This window comes from Pseudochaenichthys georgianus, chromosome 1 (assembly GCF_902827115.2).
Source record: "Pseudochaenichthys georgianus chromosome 1, fPseGeo1.2, whole genome shotgun sequence".
Taxonomy (NCBI): Eukaryota; Metazoa; Chordata; class Actinopteri; order Perciformes; family Channichthyidae; genus Pseudochaenichthys; species Pseudochaenichthys georgianus.
In genome coordinates this window covers 24,982,354-25,007,412 of record NC_047503.1, presented here as the reverse complement: position 1 = coordinate 25,007,412, position 25,059 = coordinate 24,982,354, and the positions used below count along the sequence as shown (strand labels likewise).

Genomic DNA, 25,059 nt, shown 5'->3' with positions numbered 1-25,059 from the left:
GAGATTGATGAACAGGAAGAGAGAAGGGAACCCCTAATCAAGTTAAAAACTCTGTGTGATTGACATGCTGTGCATGGTTGATTGACATTCTGGAGAAGTAAGAATAATAGGCCTGAATTGCATGTGGGCATGAATGAGTGCAATTCGAATAGAGCATATCAGAAATGTCTTGTATTCATCCACATGATTGATACCATTCTTGATAATGTGGAAATGCCATTTTACACCAGCTACAGTGAAAGTGTTCCTTTTTTTCTTTCTTTTTACCCTTGACTGATACAACTTGTGCAATGAGCAAGAGGGAATCGGAAAGGCGCGCCATTAACTTGCACCGGTGCGCATCCCCCATCCGACTAACACCAACTAACGGGCCGTGAGCTTTTACCATCCTTGTCCGGTGATTGCTGAGAAAAAGGCTGTTTGTGTCAATCAAACCGAGCCCCTCCCCTTATTTCCTTTTACCTATCCCTTGTTCTCCCTCCCTTCTACCAACCACCTCTCTCTCTCTCTCTCGCTCTCTCTCCCTCCCTCTCTCGATCGCCTCCACTTGGGCAGGCGCTCTTAAACCACAGCATTTACACTCGGCTGTCAGTCTTTAACGGGAGGCGTGCTATCGGTGCTTCTCTGTCCATCCCCGTATGCTAATCTCTATTTTTAAAAGCAGAGATTAAAAGAGAAGTGTGAAAAGCGGGAGAGAGGAGAAGACTGCGGGGGAGACGAGAGTTTAGAGAAAGAGAAGAATGATGAAAGGGGGGAGGAGAGCCGATCATTCCGGTTTCCCGCATCTGCTGCTCTAGTGGAGAAGCAGCGAGAGAGAGAGAGAGAGAGAGAGAGAGAGAGAGAGAGAGAGAGAGAGAAATAGAGAGGGGGAGATGGCACAACGCTTGAGCATCCAAAACACACGGGAGTGGTGCACCACCGAGACCGGAGCCCCGGACCCACCCGAAGCAGCCTCTCACTCACCGGTCCGCCGGCACGCCTCTTCCACGCTCCGCAGCGCCTCAGCCTCGGTTAGAGGTAAGTGGGCGAGTCGGTGTTATTTTCTTAACATAAACTTCAGCGTCAGGAAGCGGGATGGAAAACTCTCCGGAATTACCTGCTGTTAGTTTAGTGACTTAATATATTGATATGGTAATAGCTAGCGATGTTTACGCTGCAAGTAGCTTTCTTTTACATTAGAGATTCATCCCCATATTTTAAACAATTTTCGAAATGTTTTCTTCCTTCAATTTTTTTCAATTTGTTTTTTAATCCTATACTTAAAGTTAATCAAATAGAATTAACACTGGGGACCACTGTTAATCTAATTGTATTAACTTTGCTCGAGTAGCCTAATATATTTTTAAAAAGATTCTCGTTTTAAATATTAATTTGTATTTATTAATATTACATGACGTCTAAAATACACAAATTCGATGTTGAAGTGTTGGAACATTTTAGGTTACACTTTTGAGTTTTACAATGGAGCGAAACTTTTTTCATGTTTTTTACAAAAAAGCATGGAAAGCTTCATGCATCTCTTGCTCGATCATTAGGCTTTTTTTTTACATTACATGCTTTAAAGTATTAGTTATTAAATTGACCAGAGGAAAACTCACGAGAAGTCTCGTGTTATTGAGCTAACTCAAGCGCCCTCCTGTGGCTTTTAATAGAGACTCAGGCATACCCCTGTAACAGGTTAAACCAACACCTACCAATAGTTGTTATGTTTTTCATAATTTCCAATATACTTACAATTCACCTCCTCTATTGATTAAGTGCACACGCAATTTCTTGGTAGAGACAATATCCCCCACATATTAAACTTGTAATGAAGCCAAAGATGATCTCCAACATAATTAGAGTAGTAATTCAAGTACCAATTAAGATCTTACAATTGTGATAAAAAATACTACCTTCTCCTTTTTGTTGGCAATAAAAAAGTGCTGTGAATTATTTCCCTTCTCCTTTTTTCCATTTTCTTGTATCATATTTAAGGAATATGACTGTCTCTCCTCTATGACCTTCTCTTTGCGTGTGTTCTCTAAAGGCGAGGAACAAGGAGAGAAGGATGGGGAACGTGAGAGAAGACTATTGATATTCAAACAGACGGAAGAAGAGAAAGAGGGGGTGTAGAAAGATAGAGGGGGAGAGTGAGGCGTAGAGAGAAAAGAGAGAGAAAGAGATACTGTGGGATTTTTTCTTCTCTCTGGCTCCCGGCACATACATTAAGATGCTAATCCTGGTCTTTTTTGTCTCTTTCTATAATTCATTGCATTTTGTTCATCTATGCTCTGTCTCTTTTATTCTTGCACTTTTCTCTTGCTCTCCATTTCCTCTGTTCTGTCACAGGCTCCCCCCAGATTGGTGCTCCTGGCAAAAGGATTCCAACTTTAATTTTGTGGTATTTCAGATGATTAGGTTCAGAAATAGGACAGAAGTGCACATAGTTTTGCGCAATTAGAGTAATTCTCCAAAGAGCTTTATGGGACTGATTAGTTGAAGTCTCATTCACCTCCCCACATTGCCACATTAACGCATAGCCAGCTGTTGTTTATTTGTGAGGATTCACGTTTTTGTTGTGTTTGTGCTTTTAACTGTGATGTCACTTTTTGTGTGTGTGCCAGAGGTTGGATAACCCCTTAGGATGCAAGTTGTTTTCAATCAGCTCTGTAGATACCAGCTGTGCCCTCACATTCCCCAGAGTGGCACAACCTATACACGCACTCCCGCGAGCAGGTTCTCAGAGAACTAATGCATACTATTCAACCTTGCCCAAAAAATGCACTCTTTCTTTTTTTCTCCTTGTCCTCTTTCTCTGCAGGCATTAATCATCACTCCCTCCGTCTCTGCGCGTGATTCCTCTGTGAGGATTGGAAGGAGAGTACCTCAACTGTGTTTCCTCAATGAAGACCTTTGTTCCCCAACATCCGGCACAACTCCCTTCTCCACCTGCCATGGTGACATGACACACCCCTGAGTGGCTTTGCTCCTTTCTCGCACGCAAAGACAATCTCTTAGGCTCCTCAACTTGTACTCACACTCTCTAGGCTCCATCAAACTAAATTAAGACATCTCCTCCTCCTCCGCACAATACCTCCCTAGTTTGCAATGACGGTGGCCGTGCGTTTCCGCCGCCACTTACGTAGGCTCCTGCTCTTGCTAGCCTCCTGCTGTCTCCTCTCCCTCCTCCTCTCTGCCTACTTTCTGTTTAACAACTCCTCCCCTTCCATGCAGCTTGGACAATCCCCAGAACCTGCCTGTTCCCAGCCACTTTCCCCGTATCATCAACTCCCAAACCCATACCCCCCTAACCCCCCTCACACACATGTCCACACCAACCCAGTAGTGCTGGTGCTTGTGGAGTCCCAGTACTCCCAGCTGGGTCAGGATATTGTGGCTATATTGGAGTCAGCACACTTCCAGTTTCGCATGGAGATCGCCTCAGGGAAGGGCGACCTTCCGCCGCTGACAGAAAAAGGCCGCGGCAGATATTCACTCATCATTTATGAAAATCTTTTAAAGTATGCACATGCGGACTCATGGAACAGACAGCTGTTGCATCAATACTGCACTGAGTACAGAGTGGGCATCATTGGTTTCTACCGCTCCACTGAGAACTCCCCACCGCTCCTCAAACTCCGAGGCCTCCCACTGGTACTTAGGACCAACCAGGCACTTTGGGACTGTTGTGTGGTGTCTAGCTCACCTCTCCTCCACCTGACCAAGCCTGGAGCAGATCGAGGGGCGTTACCTGGGGAGGACTGGACCTCGTTTTCCTCCAATCACTCCACCTATCAGGCTGTGCTGCATGCACGGTCCAAGGAGGGACCAGGGGCAAGCAGTGGAGATAATCCAGGACTTGGTTTTTCAGGCCTTCACGCCACTGTGGTGCAGGACATGGGACTCTTTGATGGGGTGAGAAGGGTACTTTTTGGCCAGGGACTGGGCTATTGGCTCCACAGACTCATTTTGGTGGATGCCATCTCCTACCTCACTGACAGGAAACTTACTTTGGGTCTGGACCGGCACATACTGGTGGATGTAGACGACATTTTCGTGGGGAAGGAAGGGACACGCATGAACACCAAGGATGTGAAGGTATTGATGGTTGATGGGAGTGTGATAATTGAATGACAGAGGGGAAAAGAGAGAGCGTGCATGTGGTGTCATTGGTGTTGGATTAAAATGGAACTTCTAAAAACAGTAATTGATGCCAGTGCAGTGGTGAAAATAAGATCAAAGAGATATTGCTGTTTAAGTCCACACACAAATCAGCAAAAACATTTGACCTTAAGTTTATTCCTGAGGATTTTAGCTCAGGCACGGGAGAGACTTTGGGAAAAGCTCCTGCCTGTGTTATGTCTGTGCATGTTGTGTGCCAATTGCATATGTGTTGGGGTACAGCGAGAGGGAATTTATCTCAAATGGAAGTTTAGCCAGAAGTAAAGAGGCCATTTAAGGGAACAAAGACTTGGAGTGAAAGAGAGAAAGCGAGGTAGTGAAGGAGCCAGTGAAAAGATGAATGGCACTTATTCCTCTTTTCCCACGTTCCTCCTCTTAGGGAAACCAAAGGAGAGTCAGCCATGCAGCCGCCTCTCAAGACAGCCATTGTTTCAACACACACGCCTGCATGAGCAAACACACATGCACACGCTAGATGTGCTTAGACGTGCACCACGCAGATATAGTGTTTGCACACGTTTTATACATGCATTCTAACCCCAATTTCTGTAGGAACTTAATTTGTAATTTTTTTTAAAGGGAAAAAAAACGTCTTATGTTTGCTGAAGTGTAGATGAGACGCTTCTGCAAGATGAATTTGTTTGAAATCGGCGGTCACATTCTCCCACTGCGACCTCACTCAGAGCCATTTAAGAGACAATTGTGAGAAAATATGTGAGATTTATGCTTCTCTGCACTGATGTGCATGAGCTAAATCTGGTCTGCCCGTCCTTCTGCAGCCACAGGATATACATGATAGGGAGATGTGCGTGTGTGTATATATGTGTATTTCTGTGTGGGTCTTTTTTCGAATCACTTCTTTAGATTAGAATGTCACTTCCCGTCAAAGGTTGACACCTGTCCCATCAGGCGCAGAAATAAAAAACAACCACCTGTCTGTGACTGAAACTTGGGGAAGTGATGACAGAAATGGGGAGGCTGAGAAAACAGGAGGGCAGTGGGTGGTGAAGTGGAGAGGAATTCCACCCTTGAATATAAAAAGGATGCTTGAGTCCAACAAGGATAAGAGAGTGCATATACACACACACACACACACACACACACACACACACACACACACACACACACACACACACACACACACACACACACACACACACACACACACACACACACACACACACACACACACACACACACACACACACACACAAAGAACATTCACAAAATGAGCACACAATCCCTCTCTAGTTGAAGTTTTCATTTTAAGTCTGCCTGACTCTTCAGCTTTGTACCATAAGCAGAAGGAGGAAGAGGTGGAGAGAGTGAGGGGCAGAAAAAGAGAGTGATGCCATTTGAAAGACTCACTTATACCTTCTCTCTCCTTCAGTATAGCTGGCAATCACAGTGAGGAAGACGAGAGGAGAAAAAGGGAAGAGTTGGGAGGAAGGGAGGAAAGACTGGAGGGAGGGAAAGATAGAGAATGTAGCCTAAGGGAAGAGCTAGCAGCTAACTTTGCGATTTCAGAGAAACAAAATGCTGAAGGGAAATGGGAAAGCAGAGGAGGGAAGCGGGAATATGGTGATTTGGAGCAGCCATTCCCCTCAGAGAGAGCCTAGGGTAGAGTTGTCAGATTACAGTTTGAATAAGGCACATTTTAAGTGAGAAATGTAAAATAATGTTACGTCAATAAACATCCACAACTCTCTTGCTCTGTTGATTGGACATTTGATCTTTCGTTCATTCGGTCGAATATTTTATGAGTTGATACAAACTGCCACCTTTTGGTGTTCACAGTGTTAGCTATAGGAGCGACACATTTTGTCATGGATGTCAAGTGTGTGCATGTGTGTGTATTTGGTCACTGCTGTTTAAATAATGTGTGGTTGTCTTGCTGTTATCATGTCTACATTTCTTGCATACTTTCTGTGATAGAGGGGAAGTTTGATAAATCATGTCGGTTAGTTGTTATTAAGCTCATAGGCGAGCGTCTCTTGCTTCTAGCAAAGTGTCGTTGTAAAGCCGTTGAAAGGATGACTCATATTAGATGACCAAGTGTCAAATCTAGCTTTTTAGGTGAAGGTGACAGACATTTCATCTTTTATTAAATATGATGTATGACTCAATACTTACTGTAATTTTGCAGCAATGAGTTCGCACACACTTTGTCATAAGCTGGTGATTGGACGACATTATGGTCAGAACAGAGTGACTAATGGCCATCATGGAAATACAAAGAAATTTATATTTCCGAAAATATACATGTTAATTCTTCCATGATATCACTTACTTTCATGTTAAGACATGTCAGAATATGTAATTCTACATGTTCTTGCATTGCAGAACACATTTTTTTGTAATAAGCAAATTAGTTGCAAGACACCGCAGCACAAGCGCATTGCAAAAAAATCATTGCAAAAAAATCATTATGAATGACAAATGATGTGCAAATGTAAAGCTTCTCTCATCCCTGGTGCTCCAAAAACAGCTTATGTCTAACATGATGGGTTATTGACCAATTAGTAGGACAAGGCATTTGCAGGGCCATTGTTAGAAATCCCCTCTTACCTCCGTAACACCAACATTACATCTCCTGTTCTCCCCGAGAGAAGAAGAGAGGGGAGTGAGACATAGAGAGGCCAATTAAAATGCCTCCCTCCTCTCCTCTACACTCTTTATTAGTCTCACCCCACGAGTTCATCTGGTGACAAACAATACCTACACCCCCTTATGTCTGCACACACACTCACACACACGCGGCTGTATTTTCTCTATTAAAATGATTCACAGGGAGGCACGCCACGGATGACATTTCTCAAAATGAGGGATGATGCCAGTCAAAAACTCCTATTAATGATTTGCGCGTCGGTGTTTGTGTTTTTTAATTCATGCCTGCAGGTTTTCTCATCTTGTCTGCCTCGGAGTGGTCGTTAGGGAGGTGTCCGATGCACATCTTCAGATCGCTCTTTATCACCTCCTCCTTTCACCCCTTCCTCCTTCTCCTCCTCCTCCACTCACTGTCTTCCTCACCCCCTCCTTGCCTGAGTCATTCATCACTATCTCCGACCTATTTGTATTCCCCCCTAAACCTCTCTCTCAACTCGTTTCAACTCTTTTACTTGCTCTCTGCTTTCTTAAGCGGTGTCATCTGAGTTGAGTGGACCCCCACACATGTGAAAACACATACCGTGCCAAGACTCGTTCTTTTGGGGTTGCATTTACTAGAACTGACTATGTTGTCATCTAAAAGAATGTAGTGGCTCAGTGATATGCACACATACTTAGAATATTTATAGCTTCTGTTTGCAAATCTTCCTCATATTTGTGTGGGTGCATTTTTAGATTGTCTACTGATTGACTGCCACCATGTCAGAAGAAATCCCCTGCATTTGGCACATTATATGTTTTTGCAGTGTGTCTCTTTTTGCTCCTGCAAAGAAGTCCTTGGTTAATTACGACTGAAACATGTGTTTTTATAGACACAGTGGGGCCATTGAGCACTTTCATTACTTTGTTTAATTTGGCAAGTCAAATAATTACTGCTTTCATGTGGCCTAATAATCCATAAAGTGCAAATGTTCCTTTGGGGCTAAATAGTAAACCTGTTCTAACATATTTTCCAGCTGGAAGGTTGTTTTTCTACATATAACTGCATTGCACTGAGTAAGGTCTGACTAAAGGGAACGGATAAGGGGGCAGGGACATTTGGAATGAAAACTTGACATTCTGGGCTTAAGTATATTTTCCCGATCACTTTGGTCTGGCGATGGCATGAAATTGAAAACAAAACAAAAAAAGGAATGTCATAAAATGTGCAATCTTTAGACTTCAATTACGATTTTTTTGTTGTAGCATTCTGTAATTAATTGTGCGCTACTTAGAGTTAATTCTGTAGTCTCATTAAGTTTTACAGTTACGTTATTATAAAGAAAAAAGGCTGTTACATGTTTATGAATCAAGGGTTATGAAATGTATCTTGGCAGTGTCATTTTAATGAATATTCTCTTAAAGCATCTGTCAACAAGATCATTAATAACTTTTTTTGTTTAATTCAGTTTTTGTCAGTGCTCTTCTTTTTACTCCAAATTAACTCCAAATGTGGCAGAGTTCCATGCATTTCTTTCTACAAAATGAGGCAGGTTTTGCGGTCACAGCAATCACGGAAACTCAAAATCCTTGAGGGGCTGCCAATAAGAATTTAGTATAAGTATCGCAATGCCAAAGCAATCACAAGTACCTTTGAATCTGTAAATGCAAGTGAAAAGATGGTTTTGTAAAATGCTCAAATATAAAAAGCTACACTGACTTGAATCTGACAAGCAGGCTGCAATGGGGACAGAGATGGTAAGAGTAAGCAAAAGGAAGACTGACATTAACTTGTAAAGTGCTCTTTGTGCTCATCAAATAGAGATGCATGACTCAGTTACATTTGCTGGTCTAGCTTTCACATTACATGTAAAGATACAAACAACTAGACACAAACAAATGCACTAATTTAGATGAATTCAAAAAGTTTGACCTGCTTTCCCATGACATTTAAACCCCGTAATTGTTTTTCTCATTCCTTTCAATCTGTTTGCACATGAAATCCAACTTGCAAATTACTTATCTTGTTATTTTATATCTCCTAGTCTAGTTAAAGGATGTGAAAAGAAAATCTGTAAGAAATGTTGCAAAGGCGAGAATGACAGAATGGGGATATGGTGGGGAGGTGGTTGGTGTAAAGGGTTTGTGAAAGGCAGTGAATGCCAGCTGTCCAGATGCCTGTCTCCCATCTGTTTGAACCCCAACATCTAGCTGGCACCTCTTCTAGTGCTTACCACACACACATGGAAGAACACACCAACAACCACGCAGCCACTGTCGCTTTCTCTAACACAGAAACAAACTGGCATTGCTTCTGACACTCGCAGTGTTAGGCAGCTGTAGGATTGGGCACAGAAATAAGGGCTATCACTAACTGCTAATCCATTTGTGTGTTTACCTTCATCACTAGGATTGTCAAGATCGAATGCTACATAGTCCCACCTCTTGCTAATCCAAATCCCCCCTTCTTTTAAGTATATCTTATTGGCCATTTCAAAACAATATCAAGCTTTGAGCTCAGTATCCAGTGGACAGATTGGCTTCATATTGCTTAAAGTCATCCATGCTTCTGGATCTGCTGCCACCCTCAGAAAAACAGCAGAGGGGCGGCTTCATTGTCCCAGACGGAGCTAGGGTTTTGTCGTATGCTCAATGCTGTTTTTTCTGTTAAAAAATATCACTCCTTTTTTATTGCTGGGCATAGTTTAGTTCCACAGTGCTGCCACCTTATGATGAGCCACCGTGGCCCCCTATTGTTTTCTATTCTTAAAAGAAAGGCTTCTAAAGACAACACTCAGGTCAGTAAGGCAGGCAGTAAAATGCCCCAATTTGCCCAGCACATGATGTGTTTTTTTTTGTTCAATTAGGTGTTGACAAACTATTGATATACAAGTGCTGTGGTTGTGTTTTGAATATTATGCAGTTAAGACAACCCTTTGATGGATATCATCCACATTAAAATCGCCATTGTCAGTGGTTATCTGCTTTATAGATAAGAGTAGGTGCAGAAGGGTTGATCTATTAACATGGTTGCTGACCAATTGAATGGCCTGAACAATCGAAACAGGTAAACCATTTTATCTGTGGTCTGAAGAACCTGTGAGTGAAGTGTTACAGAAGCAGAGAAATTAAGCAACTATACAAATCGCAATGGCTCTTAAGCATGCTTACACTACATTTTTCACACGATCAAAGCCTTTTTACCTCATTCACATCAACGCAACTCCGGTTCAAACTCTGTGCTAGAGCTTTTCAGGTTCAGAACCGGTTCTTCGGTTTAGCTCCGGCTCTTTTCACACCGCCCAGAGTCCGACTGGTGCTGCGTCATTGCGTCATCGTTTGCGTCATGACGTAACCGTTTGCGTGCCTGCTTCATAAAGCCAAACCGCGCTCACAGCTGAGACCGACAACAACAACAATGGCCGATTGCGCTCCAGCTTCCTCTGTACCTCTTGAGAAGACCAGATTCCCAGTAGGTAGCTGGTCTCTTCAGTGGACCACTGCTGCTTGTTAAGTTTCTCTATCGTTGTGTACAAACTGGATAAAACGCCAGCTTCTTGTTGTTGTTCAGGAGTTGATCCCGCCCCTGCCCCCGCCTCGACGTAAGCGTGACGTATGCAGTGCTTTTGCTCTAGCCGGACAATTTTTTGGTGCTTGAAACGAAACGATTCCGGAGCTAAGAGGCTGATCCACTGCGGTGTGAACAGGAAAACCCGGTGCTTTTCAAGCTCCAGCTCCGAACCGGCCCAGAAACACCGTTGGTGTGAATGAGGTTTCCATTAAAACAATATTAGTATCAGTTATTGGTTAGAGTTAAATAAAGTCATTATTCAGCATCAAATCTCAACAGGACCATTATATGAATATCAAACAGTTTGAAAAGGTAAAATAAGTGAAAGTGCTGAAATATAAAAAAACCTTGTTTTGAAATATTTAAATGTATTACATGTCAGTAGTGTCCTTTCAATTTCTCAGCAGTATATGGTACAAAACTAAACTGAGAGTTTATTATTAAATATAGGCCATTCAAAATATATCTTTCTAAATGTTTTGAAAAAACACTTTGCAGAGACTTAAAACTTGCTTGAGAAAGATGATCCAATGCAGTTATCATTTTGTAGCTTGTGAAAGTTTCATATATTAAGTTATTCGGTTACTAACAGAGAAGATGCCCTTGTTTGTTTGTTCACTGTAAGATTTGAGCGTTGGCTGCTGAACAACAACGTCTTTAATGTGAGAACTGGCCAATTTGAGAGTTTTCTTTTTGGTGTTCTGGATCTGTCAGCTAAAAGAGCTTTACAAATTGTTCTCTGCTCACAATGGCACTGCTGCACAATAAAATAGAACTTTCCCAAGAAATAAATAAATAAAGGTGATAAAATGCTCTCTGCGAGAGTAAAAGGGCTAAAACATGCAAAAGCATGCTGTGGGTCACTTGTGGCTGTGACGCATCTCAAAGGTTGGTCATCTGTGTGGCTCTTCTGTTTTCTGCTATGGGTGTTAGGTAGCAGAATACAAATGAGGTCTTTAAACTAATATACTGCACACTTGGACACCCCCTACACTGAGTCTTACAGATACCAACAAACGTTAATAATGCATTGCGACCAAGTGCATCGGGGAGTGTACTGTATATTGAGTTACAATGCAAAGCAGTCGGCTATAAACTTAATTTAAATCTTGTGTCTCTGTATTCACACATTGGCCTGTGTGTGTGTGTGTGTGTGTGTGTGTGTGAGATTTAGAGGATGTCATAAGAGAGGAGACAGGGGATCAGATTAGGGAGCTGTGCACATCTGTCAGCATGCAGCCATCTTCAACACCATTAGATTAGAGCTAATGAAGACACTGTGTGCATGTGTCTGTTTATTTGTTAGTTTAGCACACACACACACACACACACACACACACACACACACACACACACACACACACACACACACACACACACACACACACACACACACACACACACACACACACACACACACACACACACACACACACACACACACACACACACACACACACACACACACACACACACACACACACAGGAGGAGAGAGAAAGAGTGAGAGTCTGCCTGGAACCGATTCCTTATTCTGACATCAGCTGTTCAGGTCTCATAAATCAGGCAGGGTTCCTGGGGAAGGATTAAAAGCAGCATAACACAGATTGTTAATAGTGATGTGGCAGGGTTGGGTACCGAGAACCGGTTCCGGTTCGGAACCGGTTCCAACATTTCGATTCCAACGGTATCATTTAGAAATGTGAATTTCGGTTCCGCTTTTCGATTCCTGAGGAAATGTTTCTCGCCGCTCTCCGTAGCCTACTGCATGACTGCAGCGGGGCGGGAAATGTAGCGTTGTATCTACATTTCCTACAGTGTAACCTGAGACCAGGGCCGGCCCGTCGCACTGGCATTATAAATGTTCGCCTAGGGCGCCAGATCTGTGGAGGCGCTGCGCTGACAGCTCTGGGAGAAAAAATAAATGTTTTGACCGTTGGTGCTCATCCTAATTTTCGGCCTTGATGTAACAACATTCATAATTAAGTAAATGTAACACCCTTTTCATCCCGGTTACACTTTTCATTTGCCCTGTACGTTGGGCGCTGCAAGTGATGAAAATGGGGGATGTTGGCTTATCTGGCAACCGCAGCTCACGAGGGTGCACTGGAACCGGCGCTGTTGTTATTAGCATCTGGTGCTAGCTGCTCTTACGGAAGAAGAAGATGTTTCTACAATGATGTGGAGGGAGAGTCCTCTCCAGTCAGACTGAGGCTGATAACTTCAGCTCAGTGAGGTAAAGGACTCTCAGTGTTTAGATAGTTCACTTTAGTCTAAGTTATCTCAGTGGGTCTCAAACGTTTTGATCACAATTTATGTAAACACATATTTCCAAGGCACTCCTTTATAATTATTGGGATAAAACAGGTTTGAAATCATTCCAATGTATACTATAGGACAGTAAACCAGACATATCGTTTTAAACTGGAGAGATAAAAAAATATGCATAAATAAAATAGTAAAATAAGATATGAATGAACAACAAAAATAAAATGCATTACATGTAGGCTATTTGTTATTTAATTATTCAAATGTAAACCGATCTTTTTCATATGGGTGTTTAGAGTTGTACCCCCTAGATCTAGTCTCTAGTAATTCTGCGTGTGCACCAGATTGAAGCATTTTACTTCAAAATGTTCAAACATTTCTTCCCGGTATGCCTGAGAAGGCAGATATGCTTGTTTTTCTCAACAAGAACTGTTTTTAAAAGTTGAACTGTTGTAGCTTCAGTGGTTCTCAGGTTAAAGTTACATAGCAGTGAATATAAACAGACTGATTAATGTGAATATTACTTTAAACTAACCTGTGTAAAAGTTTCTCGAATAAATGTAATTTTTTTGGTGGAAGAAGCATGTATCATTTTTTTACCCTGCCCCTCAAAGAATCGGAATCGAGAACCGTTAAGAACCGGAATCGAAAAGTAGAATCGGAATCGGAATCGGAATCGTGGAAATTCAAACGATACCCAACCCTATAACCAAACAGAAAGACCCTTTAGACCTAAATACACACGGAGTTATAAGAGTTTCATAAATAAACAAAATACCTGTGGAAGGGGGAAAACGGTGAAAAGTGCAACAATATAGTAAGAAGACGCAAAGGAAAGAGCAAGAGGAGAGTGTTTTAGAAAGGGAGTGAGAGCGATCCTTCCTCCATGCTGCTTCAGCCTTCCTTTCAAATTAGAACAGCCCCGTCTCCTGAGAATGTGACATTTTCACGGAGCAAGCGAGGGAGAGATGAAGGTTCAGAAAAGGGTGGGGGGGAGTGAAGACAAATGGGGAATGGGGGCAGAAAGGCGACTGCAGGTTCTCAGAAGCGGGAAGATGGAAGAATAGAGGGAGAATCAGAAAGAAAGGAGGCAGGAGAGGAGTGAGAGAGGGGGGGGGGCACGGTTTTACTTGGTAGTGTTAGGGATGGATGGAGAGAATTATGAAGGGAGGAGTGTGTGCGGGGGTTATTAGTCAACCCTCCAGAGGCTACTAATACACTGACCTTCATTAACTCGCATCTCTGTCGGTGTGTGTGTGAGTGTGTGTGCCAATGTGCAACTGTCTTTAGTTAACACTCATTACAGAGTCTTTGTTTAAAGGCCAGTAAACTAATGAAGTCATTAAATAAGTGGAGAAAATCCTGATTCAAGTATTGAAACCCAGAGACTGAGGTAACTTTAAGGACAGCACGGCCACTGGAAAAACTTGGTGCACAAATAAAACAGAACACAATAATAAGACACACTGTAACCATATTATATGCACTGATGAGTCCACATAGCCATCATGATAGTTGTCTAAGGGACCAGAGTTCACTCAATTATACAGCATAGGAGCTGAATCAGACGTCTCAGGTGTTTGTGTGTGTAAGTTTTGACTGGGGATAGATACACCTGATAAACTGTCTGTCTATCTGTCTGACTATCTATATCTCTCTATCTGCAGGCTCTCCTTGAGACTCAGAAACAGCTTCGTTCTCAGATCTCCAACTTTACCTTCAACCTGGGCTTCTCCGGGAAGTTCTACCACACAGGTGTGTCCTTTGTATTTGTTTTCTTAATATACACACCCTTGTAAAATGTACACAGTAACTCTAACAGATATAAATATGCTTTCAAAAACATGTCTAGAAAGGTTTTTGTTATATATATATATACAGTGTTTCCCACAGATCTGAAATATACTTGGGCGCGGGGGGGGGGGGGGGGGGGGGTCCGCGAAAAAAAAAAAAAGTTGTATCAACATGTTTATTTATTGACTTTTCATTCCTGTATAATAATTTTTGTGCAAAGATGGCACTGTTTGTCAGAGCACTTCATCCTTCTGGGATTTCATGAAGAACAGCTCCAACGCCTGTGTGTATGGGAACGCCTCTGGTGCTGGTCCATTAACTGCCAGTGTTTCCCACAGATCTGAAATATACTTGGGGGGGGTGGTGGTAGCGACATTAACATTAACCTTCTGTTGGTCGCTTGTTGGCAGATCCTTCACCGCGATGGCAGAGCGAACAGGTACAGGCAGGGCCCATAATGATAGCCCTATAGTTTAAATCTACTACCCACACATGAACATATGGAATGGTTTACTATTTAAAAAAATAAATGTATTAGGAAACCTATCCATGCGATTTTAGTGGGGGTCGACCTCAAATCCTCTAGGGGGGTCCAGGGCATGCCCCCCCCTGTAAGATTTTATTTTTTATTTTGGAGTTAAATGCATCAATCTGGTGCATTTTGATGGGAAAATAAAGAGACTAGATCTATGGAAACACCTATATGAAACAGAACTGTATACATTTCAATAATCATAAAATCATGGCCATAACCAATAACATACCATTTCCAATATGAAAAAAACACTGAAACTTGTTTATTAATTTATTTTTGGTCATTTATAGTTGTGAGTGTGTCTGTGCTCCTGAATCAGCCTCTCCTGTCTCCCTCCTCTCCCCCCTGCTCCTCTTTGAGGCAGCAGCAAAGACTAGTTTTCTCTCAATAAGTTTTAAAAGTGTATCTTACCTTTTTTCACCCAGTTAACTTTTTATTTATTTATTCATGCATATTTTACTAATCACATTACATTTTATTTAGCTGACACTTTTATCCAAAGCGACCGATTACAGGGACATTCTCCCTGGAGTAACTAAGGGCTAAGTGCCTTACTCAAGGGCACACTAGTGGTGGTGTTCCTGGCGGGATTTTAACTCACAGTCTTCCGATCTTCAGCCCACCTCACTATCCATTAGACCAATCACTACCCTCTCAAATGGAAATATGTGTTTACATAAATGGTGACCACACCGTTTGAGACCCACTGAGAACTTAGACTAAGTTAACTATCTAAACACTCAGAGAGTCCTTTACCTCACCTGAGCTGAGGTTATCCCGAGCTTGAATGACACACAGAGACCAATCAAGGGCTTTGATTTATGATCTGTATGACAGTGGCCATGTCGGCAGGCCACATCCAGTCACCCTGTGTGAGGCAGGCCACTTAACAGGCCAGAAGGAGGAGAGATCAGAGCAAGGGAGCGAGGGATCATTGTCCACAAGTTAATCGATCGCAGATGGCGTCGTGGTCACGGACGAATAAAAAAATATATATTTAAAAAAAACGTATACAAAAAAACAAAAAACTAATGGGTCACGAAATATACTTGGGCGGGCCGTTAATATACCTGGACGGCCCGCCCAGGTATAGTCTATGTGTGGGAAACCCTGATATATATATATTAGAGTAATGTTTTGTATCAAGGACATTCACTACACATTACTTTATTCATTTAGGTTGGTTTTTATATAAGAGGTAAAATAGTTTGCCTTTTATAAGAGCTATCCATTTTTTGTTCACTTGTTTTTTATATTTTAATTTGAAATTCTATTTTTTTTCACCGAGCACACTCCATCAATTATATACCAATCTAACATGATATGATGTTGGCTTACTCAATATAAGTAATCTATTTTTATGATAAAGTCTAAAGAGCACTATTTGTCTTATGGTGGTTGTGTGGAAAATCTGTATTTGAAACATGGAAGGTTACACAATACTGTCAAAATGTCAACTGTTGATTGAATTTATATCAATGTTGTATATCTAAACAAACCGTACAACTAACTTTCAACATATTCATCAAATAACATGGCTTTATAATTGATGTTATTATGTATCGGTGTAAAATAAATGTCTCTTACATTACGCTAATGTAGATATGGTACGGAGCCCCTAAAGGGACATGGACAAAAAAAAAGTTCGTTGCGCACGAGAAAGTTTCTGGTGAGCACGAGAAAGTTTCTCATGGTCACTTTTTTTACCGGTTACCGGTTACCAGTTACCGGTGCGCCAAGGTGGAAGTGAAGCGCACAGGAGACAACCATTTAATTGCAGACTGTTATGTTTACGTGGGGAAATGACAGTGCATACATTATTTGAGATATATATCGTACTTAGACTTCACTTTAAGGACATTTCGGCCAGGGGTGTGTGGTCACTCCAGGAGGCAGCGGGACGTGTAACTCAGAGAAGAGCAGCACCAGCGCTCAAAGAGCTTTTACGCACCACCTACACTGTGTTTACCTTCATTGAACAGCTATACATGATGGGCGGACTGGGACTAAAAATCAGCCCGGGACTCGCACCCAGCCCAGCCCACGTAAACTGTCAACGGGCGGCCCACTTCGGTACCGGCCCAATGGGATTCGTCCCGAACGTCCCGATGGCCAGTCCGCCACTGGCTCTGTGTGTGTGTGTGTGTGTGTGTGTGTGTGTGTGTGTGTGTGTGTGTGTGTGTGTGTGTGTGTGTGTGTGTGTGTGTGTGTGTGTGTGTGTGTGTGTGTGTGTGTGTGTGTGTGTGTGTGTGTGTGTGTGTGTGTGTGTGTGTGTGTGTGTGTGTGTGTGTGTGTGTGTGTGTGTGTGTGTGTGTGTGTGTGTGTGTGTGTGTGTGTGTGTGTGTGTGTGTGTGTGTGTGTGTGTGTGTGTGTGTGTGTGTGTGTGTGTGTGTGAGCTGCGTGTGTGTGAGCTGCGTGTGTGTGTGACAGCTGCGGGCAGCAGGTACTCTGAGAGTCACGGACATTAATTCATAGATCAAAGCAGACTGGTTTACAGACTCTCCTGTTTTTTGCCAATCCGGTGCTTAAACCAATAGCTCTACACCCCTGGCCGAAATGTCCATACAATTAAGTCTGACTTCAAAATATATCTCAAATAATGTATGCACTGTCATTTCCCCACGTAAACATAAAAGTCTGCAATGAAATGGTTGTCTCGTGTTCCACTTCCTCCTTGGTGCATCGGTAACTTTCTCAAAAAAAAATAAAGTCAGGATAACGGATTCGTTTTCTCGTGCGCACGAGAAACGAATCCGTTATCCTGACTTTATTTCTTATTGTCTCTCTCTTTTTTTTTTTTTCCATGTCCCTTTAGGGGCTCCGTACATATGGGCATTGCAGTCCATGTTTATTTACACTAACAAAAACCCTTATAATATAATAAAGACTTTTACACCCTAAGTCATCACTAATTAATCTACCAAATAACATTTACCAAAGCAAAAACATACTTTCAGGACAATCATCAGACAGAATAATCAATCGCATGAAGTTGATAATAGCTTGTAGTACAATGAAATACAAACAATACAATACATATTTGTATCTTACCTTTATAATAAAAGTAAAGAAATAACCTTAAGGCGTAAGTGTGATGAGGTGACATACAGCTGTGCATTCTAAGTTTTGTTGTTGTTTCAAGGACAGATTTGATTGATTTTCTAGTGAAAGTGTCTAAATCTGCAGCAGCAGAACACAGGAGTAAGATACAGTCAAGACAAATAATAGAGGTGTGACTGAACATAATTATAATTAGGAAATAGCTGATACGGACTAGAACGTATTACCATGACTTGTTGTCACCATGGTATCAGGCCGCCACCTTATTTAGCAACCCAACCTTAAAACAACCCAGTTGCTTAGTGATGATATACCATCATGCCACCGTGAAGCTGTATATAGCAAAGGTCCATAATATGCTCCTTATCGACATGAAGTGTGCATTTATACATATTGTTCCATGTCCTTTTGTCCTTGTGTGTGCGTGACCATGTGTGGGTTTTGTGTGTGCAGGCACGATGGAGGAGGACGAGGGAGACGATTTACTATTGAAGTATGTGGATGAGTTCTGGTGGTTCCCCACATGTGGAGCCACATGCAGCCTCACCTCTTCCACAACGAGTCATCGCTGCTGGAGCAGATGGTCCTCAACAAGGAGTTCGCTCTGGTGAGATAGATGCGCACACTCAGACACGCACACTCATGTCTTGCAGTTGTTTGTTCTATTGTTGCATTTTTGTTCTTGTGTGTCCTTTTAATCATGCTCGCTTCCCATGATTGCATTTTCTTCAAGGACGTCTGTTGCTGTTAGTAATTGCTATTTCTTTGCTACAGCAGATTGCTGAGATGAAGTTTGCAGGTCAAATCACTGGAACTATTCTAACACAAACAATACACTTTGTTACATAAACTACTTTACAGGAAATATAAAAATGCTTCTTTGTTTACGTTGCATAAAAACATTTTCTAGTGCGGAAAGTTTGGTGTTCATATACCAGGACTATGAAATTGTAAACTTGGTTTACTTTCCTGTGTCTAATTGTTGTTAGGTTTATGTTTTGATTTAGTTTTCACAAGCTAATACTGTAAAGAAAACCTTTGAATGTCTTGAAGGTGCACAAATATGTTGAATTACATTCTTTACTCAAATTACTTCCATATAAACTCATTTTTATGAGGCGGTGTTCGGAAAATAGTTGTATTTGTCAGCGAAGAATAATTTTTTAACAGAGTGTAGTACTAATTATCCGCTGTAAAAAACAAACTAACGACATTAATATCCCTGTTGGGCAGCGATGCACTTATTCAGATGGGCACACCTGAGCCCAGTTTAATCTGAAGTCCACCAGGTTATTCTAGCCTTCCTCTGCATTATTTTCCTTTGCTTTGTTAGCAGATGTGTGACTGAGTTCAACCAAACTGTAGGATCATGCCCTATCGCACATACAATGCAGAGAGGGGGGTTGGTTCATGATGTTGAAGGTGAACGCGATCATAAAGTGTGATCCCTCACCTCCACACACACACACACACACACACACACACACACACACACACACACACACACACACACACACACACACACACACACACACACACACACACACACACACACACACACACACACACACACACACACACACACACACACACACACACACACACACACACACACACACACACACACACACAATTCCTCATCCCCTGACCGCTGATGCTTAGCTTTGACAGTGTGTGTAGGTGTGTGTCAGAGCGAAGGACAACACCATCAGTCTGCAAAATGCACCCGGCACCATCCACCCTCACACTCCCACACATACACATGCTCACACAAACTATTTTCAACCCGAAGGCCGCCGTCGTAACAAACAAAACACAAACCAGGCGCTTCTTGTACAAGGTCAGACTGTTGGGCCCGGTGTTTATGTCCCACCATGTCCTCTGTCAGAGTTGTAAATGCGCCATAACTTCTGTTTATGTATATAACCCTCACATATATGTCTCTGCGTATGTATGTCCTCCATCTCTAGGAGCACAACATCCCAGTGGACATGGGCTACGCTGTGGCCCCTCACCACTCCGGTGTGTACCCAGTTCACCTGCAGCTGTACAAGGCGTGGAGACGTGTGTGGAACATCCAGGTCACCAGCACTGAAGAGTACCCCCACCTCAAACCTGCCCGCTACCGCAAGGGCTTCATCCACAACAACATCATGGTGAGGACACTACCCGAGACCCTTTGTCATCCCCTTTATCAGCCTTGTATCTCAATCAATCAATGTTTATTTATATAGCCCAATATCACAAATGTTACATTTGTCTCAGTGGACTTCACAGTTTGTACAGAATTTCACTAGCAGGAACCACGCCACAACAAGGTGATGTTTGTAAGTTTATTGAAGTAACATGTGAATGATATGAGGGGGGTGAAGAGATGATCTGGGAGGACGAGCTGTGGTCCGTGCAGTGGGAGACTCAGAGTGGGGGTTCCGTCTCCGGCATGATCTGCGTGGGCTGATTACGGGCCCCCCAGACGATACCTGGGATTTAAGGTGTTAGTATACGCAGTATATAAACGTGCACCGTTTGAATATAGATGGTGACGGGCAGAGGATGTTGGGATGAAGGGGGGAGGGAGGGAGGGATGTAGGGATGAAGGGATGAAGGGATGAGGGAGGGAGGGATGTAGGGATGTAGGGATGAGGGATGTTGGGATGTAGGGATGTTGGGATGTAGGGATGTTGGGATGAGGGATGTTGGGATGAGGGATGTTGGGATGTAGGGATGTTGGGATGTAGGGATGTTGGGATGAGGGGATGTTGGGAATGTCGGATGTTGGGCTGAGGGATGTTGGGCTGTCGGGAGGTTGGGCTGACGGGCTGTTGGCTGTCGGGCTGTTGGGATGCAGGATGTTGGGATGTAGGGATGTAGGGGTGTGGGGATGAGGGATGTTGAGGGAGGGAAGAAGGAGGGAAGAAGGGATGGGTGGATGTATCGCTCGGTGTGAGTCGGAAGGGGAACTGTAGGGGTAGAAAGGGAGAGGGAGGGTGGGTTGAAAGGATGGAGACGAGCAGTGGCCGGAAGTTTTGCCGGATATAAATAGGGGTGGCCGTGGTTCGAGGTGGAGTTTTAGGCGTGGCCATGCTCCTGAACCTATGTTAACATTTTAACCTCATTTCACTAGCAGGAACCACGCCACAACAAGGTGATGTTTGTAAGTTTATTGAAGTAACATGTGAATGATATGAGGGGGGTGAAGAGATGATCTGGGAGGACGAGCTGTGGTCCGTGCAGTGGGAGACTCAGAGTGGGGGGTTCCGTCTCCGGCATGATCTGCGTGGGCTGATTACGGGCCCCCAAAAGAGTCGGATTAAAGCAGCTGACTTAAGCGTGTGCGTGTCTGAGATCATTAAGATTGTTGCGGATGTAAGCGTGATACGCTTGGGATGACGAGCGGCCGAGGGCCTGGATGGTTGTATACGGGATGCCCGGTCTAGCTGCTGTGGACGCTGCGCCAATGCGGGAGGAATGGCTCGAATAATATTCTGAGCATATCCCCAAAGTGAGCGACACGTTTGTGGAAGTGTTTCTGGAACCAGAACGTGTGGCCCTTTTCCCTGTTTCGGTGAGAGAGAGTGGGTGTTGAGGCGTTGCGTATGCATCGTATCTTGCGCTGAAGTATTTGGTTAGTGGCTCGTATGGCTGGGATACGAGTTCAGGCGGAAGATGTGGATGGGGAAAGAAATTCCCAGCTGATCCGTTTTATTCCGGAGTGTGAATATGAGAGTCGTTTGCCGTGGAGGGCTAACGGCTGCCGTTTCGTGCATCTGTCTGCCTGTAAGTAGTTTGACAAGAGGAAAGTGATGCGCTGTACTTTCTCTGAGGATAGAGAAGCCCGGAAAGACATTGAGTCCAGGGTGATGCCTAGAAACTCAATGGAGGTTGTAGGCCCTGAGCCTAAGCATGCTAAGGCTGGGTGGGCAGGGGGCTCCGCATAATTGGCAAGGGAGGGATGCGCGTGCTGCGAAGATGCTGCAGTAACGCTCGGAGTCTGGAGCACCCGGTATGTTCCCTGGTTGAGCGGGTTGATAATAAATAATAATAATAATCCTTATATTTATTATGGCGCTTTATCAACGACTCTCAAAGCGCTTTACAAATACACTGCACGTACAGATCATACATACATGTAATGGTCATCTGATGCGGCCGGCGGCTTGGCTAGCGAAGTTTATTTTATTATTTGTATTATTTATTTATTTTTCTGAGAGAGAGACCGGAGCGTCTGCTCACGGCGAGAGTCGGAGAGAGAGAGACCGGAGCATCTGCTCACTGCGAGGGTCAGAGAGAGAGACCGGAGCTTCTGCTCACTGCGAGGGTCAGAGAGAGAGAGACAGGAACGTCTACTCACTGCGAGGGTCAGAGTGAGAGAGACCGGAGTGTCTGCTCGCTGCGAGGGTCGAGAGAGAGAGACCGGAGCGTCTGCTCACTGCGAGGGTCGAGAGAGAGAGAGACCGGAGCCTCTGCTCACTGCGAGGGTCGAGAGAGAGAGAGACCGGAGCCTCTGCTCACTGCGAGGGTCGAGAGAGAGAGAGACCGGAGCCTCTGCTCACTGCGAGGGTCAGAGAGAGAGACCGGAGCCTCTGCTCACTGCGAGGGTCGAGAGAGAGAGACCGGAGCCTCTGCTCACTGCGAGGGTCGAGAGAGAGAGACCGGAGCGTTGGCTCACTGCGAGGGTCGAGAGAGAGAGACCGGAGTGTCTGCTCACTGCGAGGGTCGAGAGAGAGAGAGACCGGAGCCTCTACTCACTGCGAGGGTCGAGAGAGAGAGAGACCGGAGCCTCTGCTCACTGCGGGGGTCGAGAGAGAGAGACCGGAGCCTCTGCTCACTGCGGGGGTCGAGAGAGAGAGAGACCGGAGCCTCTGCTCACTGCGAGGGTCGAGAGAGAGAGAGACCGGAACGTCTACTCACTGCGAGGGTCGAGAGAGAGAGACAGGAGCCTCTGCTCACTGCGGGGGTCGAGAGAGAGAGAGACCGGAACGTCTACTCACTGCGAGGGTCGAGAGAGAGAGAGACCGGAACGTCTGCTCACTGCGAGGGTCGAGAGAGAGAGAGAGCGGAGCGTCTGCTCACTGCGGGGGTCGAGAGAGAGAGAGACCGGAACGTCTACTCACTGCGAGGGTCGAGAGAGAGAGAGACCGGAACGTCTACTCACTGCGAGGGTCGAGAGAGAGAGAGACCGGAACGTCTACTCACTGCGAGGGTCGAGAGAGAGAGACCGGAGCGTTTGCTCACTGCGAGGGTCGGAGAGAGAGAGAGAGAGCGGAGCGTCTGCTCTCTGTGAGGGTCGAGAGAGAGAGAGCGGAGCGTCTGCTCTCTGTGAGGGTCGAGAGAGAGAGACCGGAGCGTCTGCTCACTGCGAGGGTCAGAGAGAGGGAGACCGGAGCGTCTGCTCACTGGGTGAGGCGCTGCTGCTACGGGGTTAGCTGCTAGAGGAGGAAGGTAAGCGGAAGCTGGGTTGCTGTGGATTGCTGAAGGTAGGAAAGAAGAAGGGATGGAGGGATGAAGGGATGTATGTGCAAGGGGATTTTTGTGAAGCCTGTGAGCAGGTACAGAGGGCAATACGACCTGGCCCCCACCAGGGGGTGCTGGTGAGTCGGGCTGTGTCCGTGGAGGAGGACGGCGGCCTGTGACGTCACGACCCGTGGTGCGCGCGCCGCACGGTGGTTGGCTCTGGAGCAGGAAGAGCTGTGTGTGTCGTTGCTCTTGCCGTTGTGCTGCTGTAGGCTTTGTAGAGATTGAACAGTCTAGCCTTGTTGTCGTTTCGGCGAAAGTGGATGCCGTTTTCTCTCAGGAAACGTTGGAGTTGAGTGAATGTCCACCTCCGTAGTTCAGGCTCCGTTTCGGAGCGCGGCTCCGTCCGAGAGGCGTGTCGCGTGCGCCGCCGCGAGTGGCTGCTAATGAGGCAGGCTGCCGGTGGTGGGGAGATTGGAGCTGGCTGTGCCTGTTGTGGCCCCGGTTGTTTGCCCTCGCTGGCGGAGTAGACGAAGCCTGGGACCTGTCTGGAGTTGGAGGTGTCTCGTTGGGGGAGCTTGAGTGGGAGCTGTGGCGGCTGGTGTGTGGAACACTGATTGCCGAGCGCACGCGGCTCCGTTCGGATGCTTGGCTTAGATCCAACTGCTGAAACGTGGATGGCGGGTAGCCGATGTCGAAGAGATCTTCGTCTGACTCTGGTGAGTTGATCAGCAGTTCGGGATCCATGGTAAGTTGAATGTTCTGGTGGTAGAGTGTAGCTTGTTTGAACCGTGACGAAGCGCGGCGTGAGTCACGGTCTGGCTGTCAGTCCTTGAAAGGATGGAGACGAGCAGTGGCCGGAAGTTTTGCCGGATATAAATAGGGGTGGTTGTGGTTCGAGGCGGAGTTTTAGGCGTGGCCATGCTCCTGAACCTATGTTAACATTTTAACCTCATATCAGTACAACAATTCGACACCCTCTGTCCTTAGACCCTCACATCGTACATTACAAGGAAAAACTTCCGGAGAAAACCCACAGTTTAAAGGGAAAAATGGGAGAAACCTCAGGGAGAGCAACGGAGGAGGGATCCCTCTCCCAGGACGGACAGACGTGCAATAGATGCCGTGTGTAAATTGAAAAGATAATACATTTGCAACATCGGTAGTCCAAATGTTTGGAAATGCATGTGTGTATATCTTTGGCCTTTGGTTGTTTTATTGAATATAGCAGACAAATCAATCAATGAAATATGCTCAACCTTAAAAGCACTTTGATTAATTGACATATTTTGGAACAACCTACAACATTTATAACCACCTTCACAGCTATTTACCGGGTAGTTGGTGATGAACAACTCATTTTATTTGTTAATCTTAACGCAGATTGTTTCATTATTCATAACCATTACATTGTGTAATCAATAATTACTTATTAATGATATGTCAAATTAAAAATAATTGTATTGTGCGACTTATAATATATTTCTACTAAAGGTCTTGAATGTAGCCTAACACTCAAAGCGTATTATGTAGTGTCCTTGCCCTCCATGACAGAACAATTACTTGATTCTCTCATCTAAAATGAAAATGATGAGTTGTAAATTCTTAGAAAGACTACCTCAAAGCTTA

The 25,059-nt window shown here is 44.4% G+C and overlaps 1 pseudogene; it reads left to right on the top strand.

The window, feature by feature from the left end:
* Window positions 1-596: 596 nt before the first annotated feature.
* LOC117452518 (bifunctional heparan sulfate N-deacetylase/N-sulfotransferase 4-like) lies at window positions 597-23,609 on the top strand (annotated as a pseudogene).
* Window positions 23,610-25,059: the final 1,450 nt, after the last annotated feature.